Raw genomic sequence first — 22,940 nt, 5'->3', positions numbered from 1 at the left:
TAACTCCTTATCAGATGCATAGTTTGAAATGCTTTCTCTCATTCTATAGGTTGTCTCTTCATTCTGTTGGTTGTTTCCTTCACAGAGCAGAAGCTTTTTAGTTTGCTGTGATCCTATTTGTCTATTTTTGTTTTTGTTGCCTATGCAAAACCAATGTTATGGAACTTTCCTCCTGTTTTCTTCTAGCACTTTTATAGTTTCAGGTCTGATGTTTTTTAATCCATTTTCAGTTAATTTTTGTATATGGTATGAGATAAGGGTCTAATTTCATTATTCTGCATGTGGACATCCAGTTTCTCCAAAACTGTCTATTGAAGAGACTGTTCCTTCTCCACTGTGTGTTCATGGCATCTTTGTTGAAAATGAACTGACTGTAAATGGCATGGGTTTATTTCTGGCCTCTCTACTCTGATTCTGTTCCATTGGTTGATGTGTCTGTTTTTATGCCAGTACCATGCTGTTTTGATTACTATAACTTTATAATATACATTGAAATCAAGTAGTGTGATGCCTCCAGCTTTGTTCTTTTTGCTTAAGATTGCTCTGGCTCTTCAGGATTTTTTGTGATTCCATACAAATGTTAGGATTGTTTTTTCTATTTCAGTGAAATATTTCATTGGGATTTTGATACAGATTGGACTGAATCTGTATATTGCCTTGGATAGTATGGACATTTTAACAATATTAATTCTTCCAATCATTGAACACAAAATATCTTTCTATTTAGTTGTTTCTTCAATTTCTTTCATCAATGGTTTATAGCTTGCAGTGTACAGTTCTTTTACCTCCTTGGCTAAATTTATTTGTAAGTATTTATTTGTAGCTATTGTAAATAAGATACTTTCTTGATTTCCCTTTTAAATAGTTCATTGTTAGTGTATTAAAACACTACTTATTTTTGTATGTTGCTTTTTTTCCTGCAACTTTACCAAATTCATTTATTAATTGTAACTTGGAGACTTTAGGGTTTTCTGTATATAACATCATGTCTGCAAACAGACAAATTAACTTCTTCATTTCAGATTTGGATGACTCATTTTTTTCTCTTGCCTAGTTACTGTGGCAAGGACTTCCAGCACTACGGTGAAAAGAAGTGGCAAGAGTGAGCAACCTTATCTTGTTCCTGACTTTAAAGAAAAAGCCTTCAACTTTTCACCACTGAGTATAATGCTAGCTGTGGCCTTGTCATATAAGGCCTTTATTGTGTTCAGGTGCATTCATTCTATACTTAATTTGTTGAGAGTTTTTATACTGAAAGGATGCTGAGTTTTGTCAAATGCTTTTTCTGCATCTATTGAGATGATCATATGGTTTTTGTCCTTCATTCTGTGAATGTGTTGTGTCACATATATTAATTTGCATGTGTTGAACCATCCTTGCATCCAGGGATAATTTACACTTTGGTATTATGCTTTGAGAGTTTGAGAAAGATTGGTATCAATTCTTTAAATGTTTGGTCAAATTAAGCAGTGAAGCCATCAGGTCCTGTCTTTTCCTTGATGTGAAACCTTTTATTACCAATTCAATCTCCTTACTCATTGTTGGCCACAGCTCTAATTTGATATAATGATCCTTGACCGATCTGAAATGCCCAGATACAAGGGAGAATTGATGATCATTCCTAATATCATATACACACACATCACTAGTTGTACAAAAGCCTGCACTATTGTCTGGTTTTTAGTGAATATGTGAATCTTGTTAGGTTCATTTCTATTTGGTTCTCAACTTTAAATTATTTAACAGGTTAAAAAAATCAATTAATCAAGCATAAACACACTTTGTGTATAGTTCTACATAGTAATGTAAATTTTGTAGGGATGGTTTGAGACAGGTTCTGGCTCTGTCTCTCGGGCTGGAGTGCAGTGACACTGTCACAGTTCACTGCAGCCTCAAACTCCTGGACTCAATTTATCTTCCCACCTCAGCCTCCTGAGTAGCTGGGACTACAGGCATGCAACACCATGTCTAACATTTTTGTATTTTTTGTAGAGACGGGGTTTCGCCATGTTGCCCAGGCTGGTCTCTAACTCCTAGGCTCAAGCAAGCTGCCTGCCCTGGCCTCCAAAAATGCTGGGACCACAGGTATGAGTCACTGCACCTGGCCTGTAAATGATTTTATATAATAAATAATGTTTAAAAGTTACTGAAAGGCAGTGACTATGAAGTTTGATTCAGGCACAGGCTTGTAATGTGTCCAACAGATAATCTAAAGATGATAGTCCATATAGGGATGTGGCTTAATGTGTTCATGTCTTCAGGCTTTGAATTTCTTGACTCCTGTCAGGTACCACAGTGTTAATTGAGGACAGTGGAGTATTATGAGATTACGGTATACTTGTATCAGCTATTTATTTAGTTCATGGCAATTTAGGCTGAGCTCAGCTGGACAGTTGCTCTGATCTCAGCTGGGCTCCCGCATGTGCCCATGCTCAGCTGTAAATCAGCTTTAGGTCAGGTCTGTTGATCTTGGCTGGGCTCTCTAACGTGTCTGGGGCCTCTGTTAGCATAACTGGGCCGACTTAGTTCTGGTCCTTGTGGTCTTATCCCCTAGCTAGTGACAGAGGAAGGAGTCCCAAGAGAATAGTCTGAGAAATTTCTTAAGTGCTAGTCTGGGTACTGCCACATCATCATTTCTGCCACATTCTATTGGTCAAAACAAATCACAAAGTAAACCCCAATTAAAGGGATGAAGAGATAGATTCCACTTCTTGATTAAAAGATCTGTGAAATCTCATTGCTAACAGCATGGACACAGGGGACATGAACTCACTGTCATGGCTATTGTATGTGCCTAGCATAGTGCTTGGCTTCCCTGAAAAAGTGTTTCACAGGCTAATTAATTCAATAAATGTAAATAACCCTTCTACCCTAAGGTTGTCTTAATTAACAAGGTGAAACAGACTAATCGAATTTTTCACTCCTATTAAATTCTATTTTAAAAACACAATACAGAGTTGAAATCTTAGAGAAAATGTACCTGGTCCTTTCAATTCTCATTTCTCATACTTTGGGCAGTTAAGCATTTCACAATAGCCTGTGGGTTGCTTTATGCTTTCCTGAAGGCAATGCAGAGAAAGTAGCAGCAGTGTTTGATATGATATGAATTTGGCTCTTGAAATCTCTAATTGAACAGCCTCATAGGAACTCAGGCAGCCTCCTTCTGGAAGGTGGTCCAATCATCTTTATCAACTGGAGGTTGAAAGATGTAAAGTACTTTCAGAAACACTTCATTGTAATAGGTAATAGGATCCCTGGTTCTTTATTCTGTAGTTTATGTCCTAAAAACTGTTTGAAACCAGTATTTCATTAAGTTCTCCATGATAAGTAGTTTGTTCAGATTAAGCATTTGAATTATTTTCATTCACATTCATATGATTAGCAAGATAAAACTTGAACTCAATTTTAAGAATCTATTTCTGTACCACACAGCTTTATTCATCCTATTTACGCCTTACAGCAATGTTGAGTTGATAATACACATTTTAAGAAATACAATTCTGTTTACCACAAATGCCTATTTATCTGCTATTTGAAAATACTGCTTTGCTTTTACTTTTTGCACAAAAATGTGAAATGTACTTTTCTAAGTAACTTGTCTTATATATTTGTCATTTCTGAAACCTCAGTCTATGGAGTTTTTAGCATATTTGTTTGTTTGTTTTATATACTTTTTAAAATATTCAGATTTAGATCTAATGAGGCTGATTGAACAGGCAGATTCCTTTCCTAAATGTTCAGATGTGAGGTGATATGGTGACCTTTATTTGACTTTTTTGGTGGACATTGAATTATAAACCAGGAATGGAGAGCGGCTGTTTGCTGGGGCTTTAATTAGAATTTCACTCATTTGACTAGTTAGCTTAATAATTAAATGCTGCCTAGTTTAATATAAGAAGTTTGCCAAATGATGCTGATTTATGAATTTATGAATGTATTAATGTTTTTCACCTTTAAAAATAAAAAGAGCAATACAAAAATGTATTTAGTACATAGCTAGATTTTGATTGCTTCTACTTTAATTGAAAATAGGTGCAACCCACCAGATATATATAATTACACAAGAAACAACAAAAAATCAAGTAAAAAACAAAACCTGACTCAAGATTTGAATATTTATGTATGTAGATATCTATAATACAGCTTTTTAAAGACAGCGTCATTTTTTATCTGCTTGCAGTATATTTTAAGTGAAAAGTAAGAAACTGATTTCAAAGTAATTTTTCAATTAAATGTAGCACTTGAAATTAAATTTTAATATAAGAAATGCTGTTTCCCAGCATTATGAATTATTTTAGGAAGGAGAGTCTCAGAATCAAAATTAGAACTTTTAAAGAGTCATTATCAATCTCCAACTAAAATAATACAAGAATCTTTTGAGCTCAGCATAACCATTTTCTCTTTTATCAAATTGGAAAACTGAGTCTACTTGGCAGACCAAAATGAAGTGTTTTAGAAGTGGGGTCAGGGAGGGGAGTTGGAAGCACTAAAGGGAGGAAGAAGGGGAAGTGTTAGAAATCGTAATTTAATGTAAACACAGATAGTAAAAAACCTGTAATTACTTCATTTTATAAATAATGGGGTTCACACTTTGAACTCTGTGGAGGGTTTTTTTATTCTGACTTCAAGGCAATAGGAATGATTAACTATAGAGATAAAAAATAATGTCCCACTCCAAATCTCAGCAGCCATTCCTCATAATTTAACTAAAACATCTATTGACAAGAAATCATTCTGTGATATATAACTTAAAAGTAATGTATCTATGATGACACTGTGATTTTATTCTTTAAAATTAATTTTTTGTCTTTATGGCATGACAGTCTCTCAAAGAACACAACTTCAAGTCAACATAAAATATGCAGATTTCTATACGTGAGAGATAAGCCAACTACACAATCACAATGACTTTGAACTCTTCATCCCAAAGATGCATTGGGTGCATTTTTTATAAATTGAAATAATAAATAATAGATTGAGTCTAAAAGTAATCTGTGTTTTTGCTGAGCCATCTACTCCCAAAATATCTAGATTCTGAGTCTCTAATACATTACACTAAGAATTTTATTCCAATCTCAAGCTTTTATGCACACAGGCAAAGACAAAACCTTGGTAGTTTTGTGTTCTTTTTAAAGTTTTTGTCTTTTCTTCCTGTCAACTAAAATAGTTCTTTCTTCATTCAAAACATATAAAAAGAAGCAGGGGAGAGATTAGAGATTATGCAACATTCTGCTCCATCTATTCCAGCTTGTCCACCACTCCAATTTATTAAAATATAGAGCTCTCAATAGAAAGAAGTAATTCTTTAACTCTTGTCTAAATTCTTAAAAAAACAAAACAAACAACAAACAAACAACAAACATTTTCTAAAGGCACAGGCAGCCGTCTGCCCTGCCTCCTCATTCTGAGTGAGCCATTTTCTCAGCCAGCAAGTGGTGCTATAATTTGCTGCAATAATAAGGCAGGCAGGCAGGAAAGCGTTTTTTGGACTTTGCCTGATTGGGAAATTGGCAAGTTTCCTTTTGTTGTCTGATGCCATTATGGAAATATACAGAGATGCTAATTATCCTAATTGGTTGTGCTTAAGATTTAAGTTCTTATACATCACACTTCAAGAGATTCAGAATAATATCAAAGAATGATGTGTGACTCAGTGAATCTTTGATTCTGAGATCCAATATATGGAACGTAGTTACTACTAACTCTGGCCTTTACTCACTGTGTGATCTTAGACAACCTCAATGTTCTGTCTACACCCACTCATTTGGCAGTGGTTATTTTCTAACGTTTGTTGTTTTGCTTTTTATGTGTTTGCATGTTATCTTTGCAAACATATTGCCAGCCTTAGGTAATTAAGGACCCTTTAGCCAATACATACGTATTTGTGTTTCGCATGCTCTATATTCTACATGTGTGTTGATTGATTTTGAAGCCAGTTGAATAGTTTCTTTACACGTCAATTCTATTGAAATTTTATGCCTGTAGAAAGGCTGTTAGCTCTTGGACCCATTGTAAGTAAGTCCTAGTTCCATTCTCTTCACTTCCAAGTAGACCCGCTGGATGTGTTTAATTTGCAACGGAAAGTGGAAGAATGCTTAGGGCATACTTTCCAAAAATGTGTTTCTCTGTCAGATGTTAATAGATGTTATTTTTAGGATTCTATAGTCAAATGAGTTTGTGAAATGGAAGATTAAAATTAATTAATACAGGTTTTTTAATGGAAAGAGTGCTTAGGAAATTTAATATGCTAATGAGCAATTATAAATCCCTGAGAGAGTGATAAAATACGCGGTTTCCTACTTAGTTGACCATAAAAACCAAGATTTTGGAGAGCAGCTCACATGACTAGTTTTCTACAGAACACATTTTGTGAAATCCTGATTTTCGAACAGGACAAAAAAGAGTGTTAAGTAAATACATATGGCAAGAAGAAGAGAAATCAGACATGGTAAAAGTGACATTTGCAATCAAAAGGTGGTATCAGTCCAAACATGTAGGTTATGCTGCAGTGGCAAATAACCCCAGTATATCAGGTATTTACAAAAGAAAATGTTTCCTTTTTGCTCATGCCTCATGTTGCTTACAGGATGGCTGAATGCACTGATCCACATTATCTTCATTGAGAAACACAGCCGGAAGAGCTTCTACCACCTAGAATGTCATAGATCCCATGGTAGTGGGAAGGAAATTTGGAGAATTACATTCGGACTATTAAAAGCTTCTCCCTAGAGATGACCCATGCAACTTCTGCTCCCATTCCATTGGCCAACTCTAACCTAAAGGACATGGGAAAGTATAATGCTACCACATTTCTAGGAGAGTAATGGAATATTGGTGTTGAATGTTCCTAATGATTACACAGAGACAGAGGACAGCTGCCTCCTCCAGGTCATGCATTTTCCTATTATCCAGTGACCATTGCAGGGCTGTAAAGGCAAGGGCCCTCACCTCAACTCAAGACAATTCTGAAGGGTAATCCCAGTTTCAGAGGCCCGTAGAGGGGTTGACTGAGGTCTTTGTTAGGTCTGCATCACGGCCCAAGCTCCCTTCTGTGCAGTCCTCTTTCACCTCCTTTCCACAAGATGTTGTTCCCAAAATCACTCACTAAAGAACCTCTTCCTTGATAATCTCTATCTTAGAACTTACTTTTTTGGGAATCCAGTCTGCTATACTATACAACATATGTCCTTCAATGATACAAAATATTGTTTTGTGTGTTTTCAAACTTTATGTAAATGGCATAATGCTGTATACACTCAATTTGCTTTCTTCAAATTATATTTTTTGAGGTATATTCATATTGACTCACATAGCCCTAATTAGTTTACTTTTAACTGTTTTTTTTTTAAGTACCACAAGTTATTTATCTATTCCTTTGTTAGTGGGAATTTGGGTTTTTCCCAATTTTTTACAATTACAGTCTTCCAGAGATATAACTACTTGTTCACATATACAAGAGCTTTTCTAATACACATATATACCTTAAAAAAGAATGCCAGGCCAGGCGCAGTGGCTCACGCCTGTAATCCTAGCACTTTGGGAGGCTGAGCCAGGTGGACTGCCTGAGCTCAGGAGCTCGAGACCAGCCTGGGCAACACGGTGAAACCCTGTCTCTACTAAAAATACAAAAAATTATCCTGGCGTGGCAGCGTGTGGCTATAATCCCAGCTACCTGGGAGGCTGAAGCAGGAGAATTGCTAGAATCTGGGAGGCAGAGGTTGCAGTGAGCTGAGATCACACCATTGCACTCCAGCCTGGGCGACAGAGCAAGACTCCGTCTCTGAAAAAAAAAAAAAAAAAAGAATGGCAATAAAATAGGGGATCTGTATTCTCAATTTTATTAGATGTTGTAGTTCTCTGGATACTAGCAGAGAATAACATAAATGGTGATTTGTTTTTCTGTTTCTGTGAATTGCCTATTCATACCCTTGCCCATTTTTTCTATTTAATTCTTGTCTTTTTCTTATTGAGCTTAAAAATATATATATTCCTGATATCATTCTTCATCAGATATATGGTTGAAATATCTTCTCTGTCTTTGACTTGCCTTTTAATTTTTTTTATGATGTCTTTTTATAAATAAGCTTTAAATTTTAATGCAGTCAAATTTATTCATCTTTTTTCTCTTGGTTTATGCATTTTCTGTGTTGTTTATAATATGTTTCCCTATCTGAAACCTTGAAAATAATCTGTATTTTCCTCGAATGTATTTATAGTTTCTGCTTTTTACATTTGCATAATTAATCCATCTGAAATTTTTTATTTTTGTATATAATACAGTAGATATACTTTTGTTTTATACTTTTAGCCAATTGTTATAGCACAATTTTTTCCAACCTGTTATTCCATGCTAATTTTTTTTGTTTAGAAATGGGGTCTCGCTCTGTCACCCTGGCTGGAGTGCAGTGGCATGATCATAGCTCACTGAAGTCTCAAACTCCTTGGCTCAAGCCTCCCATCTAGCTAGCCTCCCATCAGCCTCCCAAATAGCTAGGACTACAGATGCATGCCACCATGCTCAGCTAACTTTTTTATTTTTTGTAGAGATGAAGTCTTACTGTCTTTACCAGGCCTTGTCTCAAATGCTCGGGCTCAAGCAATTCTCCCACCTCTGCCTCCGAAAGCGCCGGGATTACAGGCGAAAGCCACTGTGCCCACCAGCCCTATACTAATTTGTAGTGTCACTTCTGTAGATACAGAAATGTATGTTGGGCCCTCTCCTCTGTTTAATTAGTATGTTTGCTATCCCTGCACTAACATCACTTTGAATTAATTAATATGGCTTCACAATAAATCCTGGTATCTGAAAAACCAAATTGCCTTTCCTTCATTCTTCTTTAAAACTGTCTTGGCTTTTCACAATCTTCTGTTCCAAGTGAATTTTGGAATCAATCTATTAACTTTCACTAAACAAAATTATCTGTTGGGATTTTGATTGGACTTGCAACAGATTTTTATATATGAATTTGAGGATTATTGATATCTTTATGATATTGAACATTTCCATTTATGAAAATGGTACCTCTCCAGAGAGATTCCATTGCTATATACATGCCCAAGTCCCATGTTTTCTGTATTGTGATACACTCAAGGGAGTGTGGACATGAAGGAGCAGGCTATGCATCTACATGGCTACCCTGTTTTCTCTTTCAGTATAAATGGATTAAATTTGGCACAAATGTGATTTGAAATAAGTGCTGTGCTTTAAGACTGACTGATGCCACACTGAAGGAGCTAGGTAGTGGCATTTGAAATTATCTAAAAGGCTGAAAACTTCAACAAAGGAATTGTAATAGAGTCAAGGGAGAGATGAAAAAGTCTGAAATAATATGTGGGAAAGAAAACAGATTGTTCTGCACTGCTGGATCTCATAAAGGTTGGCAGGCTGTTATTCATTCATTAATTCATTCAATAAATATTCACTGAGTACCCACGATTTTCCAGGCAAGTTCTGGCTTTGGGGGAAGAGTAGGAAACAAAACAAATCCCCTGTCCTTGGTGAACTCATTTAGGGAAGGGACTTAGAAACACTGAGTAAGTACTAAGTACCTACTACATGAAAATTACAAGTCACTATTTTAGTCCTCAAGCTGATTATGAGAAGACTGGCCATCATAAAATCACCAAGAGAACAATAATGAATGTCATTGGACATAGTACTAACTATAAATGCAATTAAAAGTCTGAGAAGAAAGATAATTGGAGATCGGAAATCAAATAGATTTCTTAGGGGAACTCCGTCTCTCGCTAGAATTTGAGAACAAGCAGGATTTGATAGGTAGAGAGGAGAGTGGAGGGTGTTTCAGGTGGGAACAGCAGCATCAAAAAGGACACTGAGATGAGACTCTTCATGCTATGTGAGTAGACAGAGTGGAACTCAATATTCCTGGAAAAGAGAACCATGTGGGCAAAAGCAGATGAGGTTAGATAAATGGAATGAAGCCAGATAATGGAGGAATCTGGCCACCATCAGGAGTTTAACATCCAGAGAGCAATTACAGGGCCCTCCTCTTCCCCTCTCCTCTTTTTCCTTCTTCTTCTTCTATAGATCTGGAAACCGACTTGATAAAAGCAAAATTGTACCAGTTATCGGCCCAACATTGATATAGAGAAGCAATGGAAAGTGGAGAGACAGGGTATATAAACAGTTACGTTGAGCTTGACCCAGTGTGAGAGACTTTGAGACAGGAGAGACAACATGGACTCTACTCATGGGACTTATCATCAACATGGGAAGGCAAAAGTAATTTGCCTACTACCAAACGAATTAACACTTATAACCCAGATGATTGTTGAGACATGCTGCCGTTTGGCTTGAACCCCCAAATCCAGACAGTTAAGTCTTGAAACTCTCCTCATGCTTTCTGCAGATCCCCAAGGGCAGCTATCTTTCATGGCCACTCTGCCTACAGCACCTGCATTCATGTGTGTCTCCTCAGTTTTCCCCCTTGACAAGTCAAAACTCTATTATCAGTTTCCATAAAATATGCATGTTCTCCAAGCACTTTATGAGTTTGCTTTAATTTCCTGAGGTATTGGGAACATGGAGAATGATCACATTGGGCTATACACAACCTCCCAGTGCTCGCTGCTCCACTCTCCTCCTTTCTCCCAAACTTCCAACTCTGGTCGTCATTTCTCCCTTCTGGATTGCTTACAAGAGTCTCATATTCTGCTCTCTTTTTTATGTAGATCAGTTCAATTCTCCTCTCTCCTCACCCAAAATGGTCATACGCAAACAAATCAAGACATAAGTAACTGGTCTCATCTCAGATGAGAGTCTCATCTCAGTGTCCTTTTTGATGCCACTGTTCCCACCTAAAACACCCTCCATTCTCCTCTATACCTACCAAATACTGCTTGTTCTCAAATTCTAGTGAGAGACAGAGTTCCTCCAAGAAACTTATTTGACTTCCAATCTCCAATTATCTTTCTTCTCAGACTTTTAATTGCATTTATAGTTAGTACTATGTCCCAAGATAACTGATAACTGGTACAAGTTTGTAAGTAAATAAACACATGAAAAAAATCTTACACACAAAATACATAGCAAAAGAAACCAAGGCAGAAAGATAAATATGTTTCAGACCATGTAGAAAAGCTGGGAATGAAAAGGCTACGATAGTTCAGAGCAGGAAAAGATCAATCAAGAAGGGCTTTAATAGAGCAGATAGATGTTGAACTAGACCCTGAAGAAAGGCAATAATTAGTATTACAGAGAGAGGAGGCAAGAAGTCATTCAAGAAAACCACACAACCGAAAATGAGCGTGGCATCTGGGAGAAGGCAACTCTCGACTGGGAAGCTAGAAGCAAGATAAGGCTGACTGGTGCTGGAAATGCCAGATTGTCAGACTCAAGAGTTTGGACTTTATCCAATAAGAACCAGAAGATGCTCTAACAAATATGCTTTGGAAAGCAAGGAAGCTTTGGGAGTGGTCTCAGAAAAAAGAACCAGGGGTCCAAATACTATCAGAATTGTCTGTTTCTGATCTCTGCTTCTCTGTATAGGTTGGTTTTAATTTCTTCTCCTGAAAATGTGCTTTCTTTACCCAGGGGCTGCAGTGATTCAGCAGATTTCTGGCTCACTATCCATGGGGAAAAGGCTTTTACCTCGTTCTTCAGCTCCAAAAAATCAAGAGAAAGATTCCATTTGTCCTGGTTGAACCAAGTGCCCATTCCTAAAAGCATCATGGTATTCAGGAAGGTAAGTTCATGGAGAAAGACAGCAGTTCCTAATGGACCACATAATAAATAAAGCACGACCAGATCTGCGGAAGGGAGAAAATAGAGAGTGAAAAAGTATCTCACTCCACTTCTTTATTCCCTATGTTTTCCCTTCCTCAAATCCAGACATCACTACTAGGGGAAAAGTTGTGAATGAGGAAGCAACTACAGTTTGTTTCTAAGATTGGACCCACTGACAAAATTTATATAAGGAAAATTTATTTATTCTTCAGTAAGCATTTTTTGTTGACAATCTACTATTCTTTCTCTCTTTTAGAGAAAGGGTATTACTCTGCCACCCAGGCTGGCATGCAATGGCACAATCATAGCTCACTGCAGCCTCAAACTCCTGGGATCGAGCGATCCTTCCACCTCACCCTCCCTAGTAGTTAGGACTACAAGCATGCACCACCATGCCCAACTAATTTTTTTTTTTTTAAGAGATGAAGTTTTCCTGATACTGAGGCTGGTCTTGAACTCCTGGCATTAAGCGATCCTCCCACCACTCCCTCCCAAAGTGCTGGGATTGCAGGCATGAGCCACAGTGTGCCCAGCTGACAACCTACTATTCTTAAGTTTCTATTATATCTTCCTTATTTTTTCCTCACTTTTTTCCTAATTTAAGTCATTACCCAACATTTTGTGCCTTCTTTTAAGCCACCTTAAATTCTTTTGGAGAAAAAGAGAAAAATATTAAAATCAACTACATAACAGCTGTTATGAACCAATTATTATGTTAAGACATAGTTCTTGTTTTCAAACAGCTCTGAGTCTAGGAGCTATTTCTGTACACTATGTACACAAATAGCTATTACAATGGAGAAAAATGATAATGCCATTAAGGAGGCATAAATAAAATTCCGTGAGTTCAGAGTTTACCTTACTAAAAGAAATAGTATCATTGGACCAATATTTTAAAGTAGAATAGAATAGATCAAATTAAGACCAGAAGATATGGCAAAGAAAGGCTTTCTATACAGAGGGGCAGCTTGAGCCAATAGCGTGGGAGTGCTCAAGAGCAGAATGTGTTCAGGAAACAGTTCATATTTGACAGGATGAATCTGGGACTAAAAGAGGAGTGGGCCAAGAGAAGTGGAACCCTGCCATACCTGTGGCCAGGCGGCGTGACAAAGGGACAGTTCTAAATTTTTTATACACAACTTTATGGGACAATGTTTATAAGGTAATAGAGGAAGAACTAAGCTGAAGAAGTCAAAGAGACTGCAATATTTTGAGGGTGAGGAGCAGGAAAATTAGCAGTGTCTTGGGGCAGATTCACCTTACAAGGTAAAGATCATCCTCACAATGAGAAGGGATCACCTCCCATTTCTGGAAGAAATTCCAATCCTAATCCCATGAGAGATACGGGTAGAGGAGAAGAACATCTTCTTTTCCTCCCACATTAACCCTTGCAGGGGTTGGTGGTGGCTCTGTATGGTCTATGGCAGTGGTCCCCAACCTTTTTGGCACCAGAGACTGGTTTCATTGAAGACAATTTTTCCGGGGTGGTGGGATGGTTTCGGGATAAAACTCTTCCACCTCAGATTATCAGGCATTAGGTAGATTCTCATAAGAAGAAAGTAACCTGGATCCGTTGCATGTGCAGTTCACAATAGGGTTCATGCTCCTGTGAGAAACTCATGCCACAGGTGATCTGGCAGGAGGCGGAGCTCAGACAGTAATGCTGGCTCCCCCGCTGCCTACCTCCTGCTGTGTGGCCTGGTTCCTAACAGGCCATGGACTGGTACCAGTCCCCTGGGGACCCCTGGCCTATGGAAGCCACAAGTCATGGAGTCATGAAACCACTCATGGTGTCACTGAGAAGCCTCCACACCTCAAAGATCCAGATAAGAGCGTTCAAACCCATAATCCATGCCTCATGGAAAGTCAAAGGCTTTTATGTCATCCTTGTTGGTTGTAGTTGGGTCCAAGATGCCATTTCATCTGAATTAAGTAAACTGTCCACGTGGGTCCTTGTTCCACATCATGTCAGCCCAGATCGGGGACTCATTCTCCTCCTTGATAGCCATAGGTTAATTGCTCTCATATGATGTTAGTATTTACAATAGACTTGACTGGAGGTTTGAGAAATGGAAGGTGGTTCATATAAGAGGAAACTGCTTCAAATGGGATTTTAGACATATATATTGTATATATATTTTTTTTCTTTTTTCCTTTCTTCTTTTCTTTTTTATTATACAGAGTCTCGCTGTCACCCAGGCTGGAGTGCAGTGGTGCCATCACGGCTCATGGCAACTTCCACCTCCCAGTTCAAGCCATTCTCATGCCTCAGCCTCCCTAGTAGCTGGGACTACAGGCATGCACCACCACACCTGGCTAATTTTTGTATTTTTAGTAGAGATGAGGTTTTGCCATGTTGCCCAGGCTAGTCTTGAATTCCTGGCCTCAAGTGATCTGCCCACCTTGGCCTCCCAAAGTGTTGGGATTACAAGAGTGAGCCACTGCACCCAGCCTAGACATATATATTACATAAGCCTCCAACCATCCCATGACTAAAGGATTTTCCAAGGCCCCTTCACCTAACATAGTGCCCAGTCTTGCTCCAACTCCAACTCCATATCCCCTTTTCATGTCTCCCATTTAGAATTTCCCCTGAAAACTTTCAAACTCTTCACTCTATTATAATGAGCAGTGTTTTTCAATCATGGGTGATACCTCCCTCTGCCCCCAACACACACACTGACAAAGGGTGATTCGGCAATGTCCGGAGACATTTTTGACTGCCATAACTTTGGTGAGATTACTACAAGCATCTAGTGAGTTGAAGCTGGGGATGCTGCTTAACATCCTACAATGCACAGGATGCACAGGACAGCCAGCCACAATAAGGGACTATCCAATCCAAAATGTCAATAGAGCCAAGACTGCAAAACCATGATATACAGCAAATCAGTTCTCTCCATTCTCCATACTCCCAGATATGCAGTCTTCTTCATCTTTGTATGTTTTCCACCTATGAAGCGTCCCCTCCATTCTATCAAAGGAAATTTCTGTTACAGCACACAAAGGCACCTGAGACCTCAAAGCTTCCTTTTACATGAGCTGCCCTTCTAAATTGTGGTTTTAAATAGCATATTTCCTCAATACGTATAGAATAAAGTTCTCATCCATACTCAATTATACTAACTCTGCCAGGAAGAGAAAGAGAGAAATAGGAGAATGTAAATAGTGTGGGTGATTCTGTCCCACGTTCCCTAAAGCATATGCCCCAGAGGAGCGCGAGAAGGGAGATGTGAATCTGATGTTCCTTCAGTTGGTCTCAGTTCCTGAATTGCTCTCATAGTATGAGCATCTCACCATGTTGAGTGTGATTCAAGTGTTTAAAGATACATTTTTTTCCTTGTGCAACATGGCCCCCAAATGCAAGCCAACTACTTTATCAGGTGTTTAGCTGAGAAAACAGCAATCTGTTCCAATGCTGGAGGAAAAACTGGCTGAGTTGGATGGTATAGAAGCCTCAAACACGACGCATAAAAACAGCCATGTATGTTATACTTTAAGAGTGAATGAAGGGATTTTTTTCCCCAGGGTATTTCTGAATTTATATGAATGTTCACCTCACTTAATGATTTTAGGGCCAAACTCTATGTAAAATGCAAGTCCACATTACCAGGGAAGAGGGTCTGAGGGAGTAGCAGAGAAGTAGAGGTATTGAGATAGAGCCTTGAGGGATACTACAGGCTGGGATGATGATAAGAAAGAGAAAAGAAGGAATGGTGAGCAAGCATCAGAAAGGTAAAGAGGACTGAGAGATCACATTGCTACTTTATCAATTTTTAGGGACATCTATTTGATAATTGAAAAGTTTGCTAATTTTATAAAAGGAAAGCTGTGCCACAGAGAGCTTAGTTGGTTGCAGTATTGATCTTTCAAAAATATTACTGTGCAGTGTAGAATCAAGGTCTGTAAACTTACAATGCAATACCTGTTGAATTGTTAATTCTCTTTCTCTGTTTGCCTAATGTGAAATGTTAGCAGCTAAGCACATTTATCTGTTAATTTACTAAGTAATATATATGTTAACTTGGTTTTTTAATTTAAAAAGCTACCAAGTATATCCCATAAATTCTAAATACTTTGTTTAAATATTAAACAGCAAGTGACAATGGCAGCTTTTGCAGGTGTGCTTTTGAAGTCCGTGTTTATATTGTGGTGAAAGTGACTGTGTGAGTGTATAACAGCAAGGTTGACAATTTAGTGGTCGCTAGGTATCTCTAACTTTGTTGGCACAGTTTCTGCCAGTGGCCCACCCTCAATAATTTAAAATCGAGATTATTCTTATTGCTGAGATGATATTACAGGTCATGATTCTTCTCTTTCTCTCTTTCTCTTCCTGGCAGGGTAAGTAAAACTGAGAAGTTTATTCTATATGTACTGAGGAAATATGCTGCTTAAAACCACAACTTTTTAAAAGAAAGGCAGCTCGTGTTAAAGGAAATTTCAGGGTCTCAGCTGCTCTTGTGTGCCATAACATGGGGAAAAGGCAAATTAACTCATAAATATTTTATAGGTCAAAAACTGTATGTGAGGTTTTGAAAGATAAATGCTATAGTAATCATTTCAGAAATTCCCATTTTAATTAAATACAATATTTTCAAAATTGTGCTGTGGTGCATGGCATAGGCTTTTTAACGGGAACTTTCTGAATAATGCAGTAAATAAAGGGAAAATTGTTCTCTACTAAGTACTGTTTTCGACACATAAAATTTTATAATGATTTTCTTTCATTTGGGCACAAATTAAGGATATGGGTACTTTTTCTGGACCAAATTACTACCCTTTGTTTTCAAGACTTTAGTTCCATGCTTCTATGAAGTAAAATTTCTAAAAAGTAGTTGAGAATGTAGAATCTGGATTGGAAATTAAACACTGGATTAGAAATATTGGGGTACTGGGAAGTGCATGGAGATGGAAGAGTTTACCTAATGGGTCTTAGTTGACTTATCCAATAATACTATTAGAAATTATTATTTGGATTCTAGAGGCAGAACATATGAAAGTCAAAGCTTATACATGTTTGGAACAGAATTTGAATCTGGTTCTGTGGGATTCTACAGTCCATATTCTTTTCTCTACGACACACTGCTCAGCTACTTGACACTTCATAATGTGCTCAGTAATAGTTTCCTAGTAGAAATACATTCGAACTTCACTATAATACTCTCACTATAGACTTACATTCTGTCCCCATTTTCTTATTCTGTATCATGTAAATTAATCAGGGCAATGCATTAACATGTAAACCCCAATGTCTCATGGGGTGCACACAGTAAAGATTTATTTCTGACTCACATCCCAGTCCAGTGCAATGCAGGCAACTGTCTTTGGTAGCTTTTCTCCAAGAGGTGATGCAGGAGTGCAATCCCATTTCAGACTGTGATGCTACCATCCTAAACATGAGGCCTCCCAGGCATTCATGACAAGGGAAAACAGCTTGGACAATCATTCGGGGTGGGGGCGGGTTATGACCAGTCCAGGAAGTAGAACACATCGCTTCCACCAAAACAACAGGATCTACACTCAATCATTTGGACACAACCTAAATGCAAGCAAGGGTGAAATATGTAGCCATCCTGTGTGCCCAAAAAGAGGAAAATGAAGTCAAATTTGGTGAACCCATAGCACTGTCTGTTTCACACCACCTAAGAGTTTACTTCTTCAAATAGCAAAAGAACCCTATATATATTATCTAAAAGTTGAAGTCAAGTTCATGTCATGGAACACTGCGGGAATAAAACTGTGCCATAAGAGTAGCATGTTTTGCAATGGGTGGGTTGAGACATCAGAAGAGGATATGCCTGAATATTAGTGAGAGGAAGCCAGGCAGATAGCCCAGAATACCAAATAACCCAATAAAGAAAATACAAAAAAAAAAATAGAAGAAATTATTGATAAGGTCAGATGCCAAGTGAACGGAGAATAGGAAAGTGTACTGCTGTAGGAGCAAATGGTTTAGGACTAACAGTATATTTAAAATATCATAGCTAACACTGTTTACTATAAGCCAGCCATTATATAGGTTGTTAATCTCCATAATAACCTTATGAGGTCAACCGTGTTATCTGATTTTGCAGATGATGAGGTTGAGGCACAAGGTTTAAGTAATTGACCCATAGTCACACAGCTACTCAGTGGCAGAACTGGGATCCAAACCCAGGCCAAGTCTGGCTCCAGGGTCTATGCTTTTAACCTTCATACTTTACTTCCACTATAAAAGACAAACACTGCTGGGTTTCTTCTTTTATCTGATACCTGGTATATGACGCAGAGGCAACTTTTCAAAAAATGTCCAAGTTCCAATGTACTTTACTACCCGCCAATTTATTGGCTATATTGGCCCTTTCTTTCTTCCTTATCTCATTTCTTCTGTGTAAAGTAATTATTTAAAAAGCTAAACCAAATGGATAGACACCTTACTCCATCACTCTTCTTACACATTCTTCTCCTTGCCATTCCAGGCAAAGAAAACCTTACTTTTAAATTCCTCCAGAGTAGGAAGTTCATAACTTCCTTTGTAACCTATATCAGTGTTTGGCACTCTGCAAGTAAAGTAGATACACTACATTTGGAATGTATGGGAAATCTGGAATTATTCACCAAAATTCCAGGAAGGCCAGTAAATCCTGGATAGCATATAAACCCAAAATAGCAGAATGAGGTATGCTTTCTGCAGACCTTTCACACTTCTCTCAAACAGGGGTTGACAAAAAAATCTGGGTGTGGTCTCTTTCTTTCTCCTTTGTATCCATTCCAATGGTCAAGTTTTTGCATCTTGGGAAGAAACTACGAGTTTTTTTCTTAGGACTCTTTCGTTGGCCACTTGTGGTCCAGACACCTCTCAAGAACATTCTGAACAGCCCGTGGAAGCTGGGGTAAGGTTGACAATGTTTAATACCATGTATGGTGGCACTGACTGGCCAGGTATGGGTGTCAGCCAATGAGAATGGACACTGGCTGTAAGCACAGAGTCTGGCTGTTCTAGTACTGACCAACTGTACATCAGCCCACCCCTAACCTTGTGCGATGGTGTTGCAGCAGGCACACTAAAGGAAACTGTAACCTCCTGCACACTCTCCCCTGTGCTAACATACACTCAGTCAGAGGCCCAAATACTTGCTTTCTCCCTGTGACAGGTGTAGATTAAAATCTGTGGGGTTTTCTTTTTTTTTTTTTGGCTCTTTATGGAATAGTATTACTTGCATATCAAACCCTGCTGATTAATCTCATATAGCTGAAATTCTTGTTATCTTTCACTGATTATTTTTCGAGACTGGTTTGAATCGGGTATGTTTCTTCTCACTTTAGAAAACCATTAATTGAATCTAGCCTGTCCTGCAAATTTAACATGTGGCTCAATTAAAGATCAGCTCATCTTCACCAGAATATTTAGCTACCTGATTCCACTACCTCTGTTTATTGCAAATGATGGCCTCCCTTGATTTGGAGATTGTACATCCAGATCCCAGTGTCTGCACTGAAGTCCCTGAATGCATCCCGCCCTCCACTCATCATTTCTTACACCTCTCCTTAGCTATAACATTAGATCTTATGCCATGGTTCAAACCTATCTGCCCAGCAGAGCTGGTCAGCACTTATGGCAAAAGCCATTAATTGCCCTCCTGTATTTATGCTTGCCTTTTTCTTTTTATAGTAGAACTCTAGTTTTATTAGGGAACATGGCCAAATCAATCTTCCTTGAGGTTTGCTCTGGCTAATGCTATGTAAGCAAAACTAACGAATGCAAATTACCAAGTCAAGGTTTTTGCTTTTTAATAGAAAATTATGGCCATGGAGCTGGCAAGGCAGCCTCCACCATACAGATAAAGTCATTACTCTATGAAACTGGGGAGCAACAAGGAACCTGGCTTCCTAAAGACCTCATGTATTAGACTGAGTTCTGCAAGGAGTGAAAAAAAGAAAACAAAAGAAATGAAAAGAGAAGAGGAGAGGAGAGGAGAGAAGGAGGGATGGAGGGAGGGAGGAAGGAAGGAGAGAAGAGAAAGAAAGAAAGAAAAAGAAAGAGGAGAAAAAGAAAGAAAGAAAGAATGAAAGAAAGAGAAAAAGAAAGAAAGAGAGAGAGGGAGGGAAGGAAAGAAAGAAAGAAAAGAAAAGACAAGAGAACGACCTCATGTAGCAGAAACACCTACCCACTCTGGCCCACATTCATTTATCTCACTTTATGTGGTATAGAATTCAACTTTTCCTATTTGAGCCTCTGTAGTTTTTGGAGAGTCTCTTTTCACAGGAGCTTTATCCATACCTAATACATCAGTATATATGAAACACTTCAGTATTATTTCTAGGTTAAATATCAGCATATTGGGCCGGGCACGGTGGCTTACATCTATAATCCCAGCAATTTTGGGAGGCCAAAGCGAGCAGATCACCTGAGGTTGGGAGTTTGAAACCAGCCTGGCCAACACGGAGAAACCCCGTCTCTACTAAAAATACAAAATTAGCCGGGCATGGTGGCGCATGCCTGTAATCCCAGCTACTTGGTAGGCTGAGGCAGGAGAAGTGCTTGAACCCAGGAAGCAGAGGTTGCAGTGAGCCGAAATTGTGCCATTGCACTCCAGCCTGGGCATCACAGAGAGACTCTGTCTCAAAAAAAAAAAAAAAAAAAAAAAGATTAGCTTATTGCCAAATAAAGTGAGTTGTTAAACTCACTGAATTCCTAAGCCTTGTCCAGTCTGGACTGAATACTTTTTTCTAGGATGACAGTCAAATGACTTAGCAATTCATACAATTTGGGCTGACCAGAATAGTTCTGCTAATAACTTCAGATCAGCATGCAATGATCTACATTATCTCTGCCACTGGTTGACTAAAAGATGAGTCAATTAAGAAGAAAGAAGATTGGAAAGTGATCCAAAAAGAGTGTCATTGGAATGCACTGAATTTGACTTGCTCTAAGAATCTGTATTCCCCTAGGTAGGCAGTTCTCCTTGCCCTGAGGTCATCTTCATTGCTGTTCTCACAGGGAACAGATGCTTTTTAAATTCCTCCCCTCATCTGAAACCATGAGCTGGATTATGTAGCAGTCCCCATCTGAGTGTTGTTTGGACCTGAATGCCTGGAGTCATGTCACGTTTTGGATATATTGAGAAGAGATTCCCTCAAGATCTGGGGCAAGGAGTGACTGCAATACCCAGGGCTTATAACAAAGGATATAAACTCCCAGGTGATGAAAGCCCTAACCCGCTGTAGTTTTTGCTCCCTCCCTCTCCAACAGTAGCCCCCACCAAGAAATGGGAACGTATCACTTTTACGCGTTTTTTTTTTTTTTTAAAGGAGTTTCGCTCTTGTTGCCCAGGCTAGAGTTCAATGGCTCGATCTAGGTTCACCGCAACTGAGTAGCTGGGATTACAGGCATGCGCCACTCCGCCAGGCTAATTTTGTATTTTTAGTAGAGACCGGGTTTCTCCATGTTGGTCAGGCTGGTCTCGAACTCCCGACCTCAGGTGATCTGCCTGCCTCGGCCTCCCAAAGTGCTGGGATTACAGGCGTGAGCCACTGCACCTGGCCACTTTTATGCGTTTTTATACTTCCATAGCAAATATGACAAAATGTTCACAACTGGTAATATGAGGGTGGTGACTACTTTGGAGCCTGTGGGTTTTTCAATTTTTTTGTGTGCCTGAAACATTGAAATTTTATAAAATATTTATAAACGTATGAGATATTTTATGCTTAATATTTGTAATTAAATATGAATATAACAATATTTGTAAAGAAGCCATCAAAAACTCTAAGTGACTTTTACAATTGCAAAAAATAAAACTCAATGGGCTACTTGATTTGTTACAATTAGCTTTCTATGATGTCACTATCACGTTAAAGAAATCTGATTTTTTTTCCAAGTAAGCCTTCCTTTCAAAAACTGTTAATGATGTTTATCTTTCTCTCAGAACTGTTTCCACAATGTATGGATTATCTCTGGATAATGCTCCAATCAGAGATTACTACTAATTATAATACTGACTTTCCTCACAAGCGAAATATTGGGCATTCCTTTTTAAATGCTGCTTACTTCATTTCAAGTTTGATTTTAAGAAACACTAGGAATGAAGCTTTATTTTATTTCTGTTGAATTTCTTTGATTATTCATCAGGTCTGCCTGTATAAAAACAAATTTTATTTATCTTGATTGAATTTCATTTGTCAACTTCTCAAAGAAGTAAAATCCTACGATGTCAACATTGTTTCCTAATAAAGGGATAAAATTGTTATAGAAGTAAAGACAGGCTTGGGTACCTGAGAATAAATATGGAAATCCTCTCACACAACAGTTGGTCAAATCTTAGGAATGTTCCGTTTGCAAGATGAAAGGAGTTCTGAATTGGATGGTGGTGATGGTTGCACAGCAATATGAATGTACTTAATACCACCGAATGGTACACCTAAAAATGGTAAAGGTGGTAAACTTCATGTTTTGTGTATTTTACCACAATTTAAAAAGGTGTTACTAAATTAAGAAAACAAGCTAGGAATGGCCACTGGCTTTGTTAAAAGAGTATCACATCTAATTGATCTAAGCCTCCCTTTTGATAAGGTGAAAACTGAAAAAGGAGCATTAGTTAAAATCTACCTCAAGAGTAATGAGCCCATCTTTATGACATACTCAGGACAGAGGGAGAAAAGTGATCTGAACTTGACCACAGTGAACTGTCTGGAAAGGTAATTGAGCTGACAGGATGTGGTGGCTCATGCCTGGAATTCCAGCATTTTGGGAGGGCAAGGCGGCAGGATTGCTTGAGCCCAGGAGTTTCAGACCAGCCTGGTCAACATAGCAAGATCCCTGTCTCTACAAAAGAAAAAACCTACTTTTTTTTGTAAAAAAAAAAAAAAAAAAAAAAAAAAAGGTGACTGAAGGAATGAAGTTCATCAGTTCTCAACTTCTCCAAATAATTCAAAGTTAATTAGTGCCTTAAAATATAATAAAATAATAGGTACTTTAAGAGGCTGAAAATGGTAAAGTACTTCCCAAATACTAATTCGGGGAAAGAATCAAGGGGTCATTAAAAAAAATCAACATATAGTCTGAGGGCTGTGTAAAGAAAGAGAGAGGGAAGTCCTCAACTTCAAGTTCAGCTAGCCAGTCCCCTTATGCCAATGATTATGTGACTGTGAAAGCCCCCCGCTTTTTTTTTTCACTACAAGACACTTGCTTTCTTCTATTCACTCCTGCTTCTCC

This window comes from Pan troglodytes, chromosome 3, assembly GCF_028858775.2.
Source record: "Pan troglodytes isolate AG18354 chromosome 3, NHGRI_mPanTro3-v2.0_pri, whole genome shotgun sequence".
Classification (NCBI taxonomy): domain Eukaryota; kingdom Metazoa; phylum Chordata; class Mammalia; order Primates; family Hominidae; genus Pan; species Pan troglodytes.
The sequence above is the reverse complement of the archived record's forward strand: the minus strand, read 5'-3'. Positions refer to the sequence as shown.